Below are 6155 nucleotides of genomic sequence, written 5' to 3'. Positions count from 1 at the left end.
CATGAGACTTTTTTTTGTGCGTCTGGGCATGATGAAGGAGTGTACCGATTTTCGTTGTCCCACGTCAAACTAATCCCAATGCGGGGACCATTTTTTAGTATCGTAGGGGGCGCTACAGAGTCAATGAGCGACTCCCAAAAATATAAAGTTTAGATTCTTTTATGTCGTCGACTGGCAGGTGGTGCTCGACTGGCAGGTGGTAAAAATAACGGAGGAGAAAAATAACTAGAAAGCTGCAAGCACCTGTGAGCGGGACCGAGGTGTGCGTACGTTGGGATGTGTGTACGTTGGGGCATGCGCTGGACGCTGGAGCTGCAGCTCTGCCCTCACGCACGATACCCTCTGCGTATGTACGAGCAAAAATAACCCCAATGCGGAGGGGTTTATGAAAATTTCTAGGGGGCGCCACTTAGCCATTTTGCTCCGCCCACACACGATACCCTTTACATACGTACGAGGTCATCAGGGTGGACGTGTGTGCCAAGTTTCATGAGTTTCCGATGATGATAAGGCTTTCAAACCACAAACGCCATCACACGATTTTCACCGCCTGGCCACGCCCACACCGTTCAGAGTTTGTAAAAGTTTCTCAAGAGTTTTCTTCCCCCCTAGCTTAAAAGTAACCTGGCCAAGTTTGAAGATTTTAGCATGAAATATGTAGGAGGAGTTTGATCAAGAGCGAGGTGTGGAAAAAAAATACGTTTTCAACCACCAGCAGGTGGTGCTATAGGTGGATGATACTATGATAATATGTGCGCGTTCAGGCTGGGTCCAGCAATCACCGTATGGAGTTTGGGACAGATTGGATAATGTATGTGGGAGTTATACGCGACTTCATTTTTTGAGGTGAGTGATGGCGAGTCATCAAACTTTGAAGCGTCGCCACGGCCACGCCCTTTAAGTTTTGAAAAAGTTTCCCCATTAATTTTTCCCCTCATGTCTTAAGAGTAACCTGGCCAAGTTTGAAGTCTGTAGCATGAAATCTGTAGGCGTAGAATCGGTCAAAAATGGAACCAAAATGCACTTTCCATCCAAAATGGCCGCCTTCCTGTTAATGTGGGACCATGTCAGCAAGAGACTTTTTTGTGCGTCTGGGCATGATGAATGAGTGTACCGAATTTTGTCGTCCCACGTCAAAATAACCCCATTGCGGGGACCATTTTTAAATATTGTAGGGGGCGCCACTGAGCCATTTTAATCTGCCCACACACGATACCCTTTTTATACGTGTGAAGTGATCAGTGTGGACGTGTGGGGCAAGTTTCATGACTTTGCGATGATGATAAGGCTTTCAAATCACAAATGCCATCACACGATTTTCAACGCGTGGCCACGCCCACACCGTTAAGAGTTTGAAAAAGTTTCTCCATGATTCGTTTCCTCCATGTCTTAGGAGTAACCTGGCCAAGTTTGAAGCTTGTAGCATTCAATATGTAGGAGGAGTTTGATAAAATGCGAGTTGTGGAAAAAAAGAGACGTTTCCATCGACCAGCAGGTGGCGCTATAGGAGGATGTCACTATGATAATATGTACTCGTTCAAGCTGGGTCCAGCATTCCCTGTATGAAGTTTGGGACAGATTGGATAATGTATGTGGAAGTTATAAGCGACTTAATTTTTTGAGTGATGGCGAGTCATCAAACTTTGAAGCGTCGAAGTTTTGAAAAAGTTTCCCCATGAATCTTTCCCCCCATGTCTTAAGAGTAACCTGGCCAAGTTTGAAGTCTGTAGCATTAAATCTGTAGGACAAGTTCGATCTTATGCAAGGCGTGGAATCGGTCAAAAATGTCACGAAAACGCACTTTCCATCCAAAATGGCCGCCTTCCTGTGGACGTGGGACCATGGCGGCATGAGACTTTTTTGTGCGACTGGGCATGATGAATTTCGTTGTCCCACGCGAAGTAATCCTATTAAGGGGACCATTTTTAAGCATTATAGGGGGCGCAACAGAGTCAATGAGCGACTCCCAAAAATATAAAGTTTAGATTCTTTCATGTCGTCGACTGGCAGGTGGTGCTCGCAAAATTTCCTGAGTTTTTGCATACCTTTTGCAAAGAATAAGACGGAAAGAATAATAATCCTTACAGATACAATAGGGTCCTTCCAGTTTCACTGCTCGGTCCCTAATAAAGTATTTATGTACTTTATACAGTTAACAATTGGTATGACATGAAAGCGTTAAAAAAAATCAATATCAATAATATTTCTATACCAACAATAATTACAGTCAATTACTTATCTATCTATCTATCTATCTATCTATCTATCTATCTATCTATCTATCTATCTATCTATCTATCTAAAGTTAAAAGTGTCATTATAGTTTGCTCACAACGTGACATCATAATAACACTACTTTATTTAATCCATGGCATATTACTTTTTGGCTGTTTAGCTATATTAATATGATGTTTGTTTGAATGGAAGGATATATAAGAAACAATATAACTTTATACTTACTGTAAGATGTTTTTTTTAAGTTGGCAGAGACAACGGCTTGATGAAAGATCCCTCTTCTGTAACGGCTAACTTTTATAATCCTCTAACCTAACGAAAACAAAATCTTTAATTTGTTTTTTTGTTGGTTTTGTTGGAGGAGGGGGAGCGGGAGGGGAGGGGAGTTTAACTCCAAGTTAGGGCTTCACCTTGATTGGCCAATTTCCGTTGTCAGCTCGGGCGTTGATAAGCTAGTATATCGTCACGGTGATTGGCCGAGTTCCATTGTGAGCTCGGGCGTTGATAGGCTCGGTTCATTGTGTGTCGGTGCGACATTGGCTAAACCGTTCAATGTGAGAATGGAGAAGGGCGAAGCCTATTGGAGGGGAGATGCAGACTAACATGAGCGAGGTAGCGCCAACGAGGCCTGAAAATCATAAACATGTATGTATTGTCAGCCTTGGCTCACTTTCACACACCCATTCATTGGTCCTGCAGACTTTGCTGAAGGTATGTGATGCCCACTTGCCCAGCTCACATGGATTGCATGGCAAGTAGATAATAAAGGAAGCAGAAACTGAAAGGCGACAATTATCTGATTGCAAGGCATCTCTAAAAGAGCGATGGTTCGAATCCCCATAACTTGGGTTTGACACCAGGCGACAAAGGTGACAAAGATCTGATTGCAATGCTTTTCAAAAAGAGAGATGGTTCGAAGACCCATAACTTGTGTTTGACACCTTCCACACTTTGGAGTGATTGAGCTTCCGAGTGGGCTTTCTGCAGCTCCAACAGAGAGCAATCGGAGCAACCTGTGCCCAGCATTTTTCCAGCTGTAACTGAGGTGAAGTGCTATAAACACCACATCAAAATACCTGCCCCGTGTGAGGGTCGAACTCACGGCCTTCAGATTATGAGGTTGATGTGGCTCGCGCAGCCGTCTGCGTCAGTGACGTGTTACGTTAGCCGTTTAGCGACACATTAAACAACAAAACAAAACAAAACCGATGAAAGTAAGGAGAGAAGAAAAAACACCACAAATAAGCTAATATGGAGAGCGGGGAGGCCACCATGTTCATGGTCTGCATGATGGTGATATTAATCATGGACGATCACATCAGGCGTCTAATATCGAGGCTGGAAGAGCTCACTGAGGGAGTCAGGAAACGCTACTTTTTTATTTCATGAAGGAAGAAAGGAGAGCAGAGCGCTGCAGATGTGGGAGAGAAATGTCATGACATTTCTCTTCACATGTCATAATTACTTCGTGTGCCTTGTTGACTGGTTCATATGGATATTGTTGATAGTTAGAATGAGCTCCACAACATAATGGTGACCCTGACGTGATGGTGACCCTGAATTCGTGAGATTTTGCATCTGGATCCCGGCGGAGCGTGTCCTCTGTGCCCCGACAACCGACATCAGCTGTGAGAGCCGGCAGGTTGGATCTTTGTCCTACCATCACGCAGCGGATTCCTGTTGGTGGAGCACAGCTGACGGCTTTTTCCGGTTTCCCCAAATCAAAAGAGCACAGGAGAGTACGGATTCTGCATTCGGTAAGCATTTCATTGTTTACCTCTGCGCAGGGGGGCTGTTGAAATTGTTTTGGAAATTTTGGGCCAAGAGGAGCCAAATGTTTGAATTGAGATAAAAATTGGGTAAACAGCAGCTTATGTGAGACGTGTTTTGTAAAGCAGACAGCTGTGAGCAGTTGGTCTGGCTATTATGTTGTTATATTTTTGTCGTAAGATAGAAGGGCTAGTCGCTTATGCTCGGGCAGGAAATAAATCGATGAGTTTAAACTGGAATAGTGGATACGCTTTTAGAGCGGGCAGAGTGTTAATCACTCGTTCATAGTGATGTCATTGAGCCAACAGCCGACCTTTAAAGCTGCAGTCGGCAGGTTTTCAAAATTGCTAGTCTAAAGTCGGAAAATTCGAACTGATACAACTTTCAGGTCCCTCCCCCAACCTCTAACAAGCTCCGAATCGCCCCCCAAACCCCTCCCCCTCTGTGGACGAGGTTGTGCACTTGAGTTCACACCAGTGTGAGCGCACACAAGCTGGGGCAGACTCACATTCAGCAGCGTGTCCACAAGCTGTGATTGACAGGTAGGATTCCTCCACCCTAACTTGATTGGTTAAAAACAGCCGGGAGCGCTTGGTTTTTGCAAGCATGATTACAGGCTTCAGAGGGAGCTACAGATTTTGTTATTTTTCCTAAACAGCCTATTTAATATTCTACTTCCAGAATCCCATGACAGTTCAAGCTAATATGACTAAAAAAAAGTTGCCGACCGCAGCTTTAATGCATTGGGGGTTCGGGCTACCGTTGGGCTAAGGCTCACATTAGTCATTAATATATGTGAAAATTATTTTCACTAGTCAAGGAGTAGACGAATGCTGGTAATTGATTGACTTGCGAACATAAAAGTTTGAAGGTGGAATCAAAAGGGCAGTTCAAGAAAACTCTGAAAAAGTCAATTCCAGTTCTACACAAGCACATTTTAAATATATGTTTATATCATTTTATATCTGCTTAGAACTCTTTGGAGTTATCCCGAGACCTCAGTATAAAGACATTTTGAGTATAAAATTCAAATTCGTTCATGAATTGGCCACAGGAGATTATGATAAGAGGTCATAGAGGAGCTGATAAAGTACACGTCAGCATCTGTTGTTTTGGTCCTTAGAGACCATATCACGAGGCTTGTAGAGAAAACACATTTTGTATTTCATATATTGCCTACACAAATATCTCCTGAAAAATTAAAAGTCTAAATGAAAGAAATTGTTAATTTAAAACTGTAAAGATTTGAACGGTGACTGACACGAAACTGACTTGGTGTGTGTGTGACCAGTCTTTGTCTTTGTCTGTCGATGTGTGTGAAATCCTGCTGTTTTATGTGAATCTAAAAAAAGAAGAAAAAAAAAAGTTATTTTGTGTGAGGAATCAAGGTTCCAACTCATCTCATCCCTTGACTTTTGAGTATTTTTAGTCATTTTGAGTTAACACATAGAGTTAACACAACGTCTTACTTATAATCTTAGGCTAAATAAAAGATTAAGTGAGTGCAGAGACACTCAGATTTGCTTCATTGTTATAATTTGCTTAATTGTTATAGTTGCCGCATTGATAGTTTGTCGAAATGAGGTGTGGTTACAGTGATGAGCTGTGATTTTTAAACGCTGTGTGTTGATTTCTTTAATATTGTGAATTTTGGTTGAGTGCATCTTCAACAGGCCAGTTGAAGGTGTTTGGATCTCAGGGGTGAGAGTGAGGTGCTGCGCGTTCACGCCGCTTGTCCTTGACATTCTTATGCTGTCACAAATGTTCGTGCGTAATCACATTTTCTGTTGTTGAAGCAGGTGTATGATAGCGTCTTCAACTCCAACTCCATGGCGATGAGCAAACTGCAGGGGGTCCTGATATGTGCTGGTTTGCTTACACAGGTGGGTCAACAGGAGTCTCTCCAGGACCTTCATGATGTGGGATGTCAGGGCAACAGGTCTGTAGTCATTGATGACTGAAGGATGAGTTTTCTTTGGTACTGGAACCAGACAGGATGTCTTCCACAACAGTGGTACCTTCTCTTGGGTCAAGCTAAGGTTGAAAAGGTGTTGCAGAATCCCACAGAGCTGCTCTGCACAGGCCTTCAGGACTCGGGGGCTGACACCATCTGGACCTGCAGCCTTGTTCCGGTTCAGTCTCTCCAACTG

This window comes from Odontesthes bonariensis, chromosome 8, assembly GCF_027942865.1.
Source record: "Odontesthes bonariensis isolate fOdoBon6 chromosome 8, fOdoBon6.hap1, whole genome shotgun sequence".
NCBI classification, from domain to species: domain Eukaryota; kingdom Metazoa; phylum Chordata; class Actinopteri; order Atheriniformes; family Atherinopsidae; genus Odontesthes; species Odontesthes bonariensis.
The sequence above is the reverse complement of the archived record's forward strand: the minus strand, read 5'-3'. Positions refer to the sequence as shown.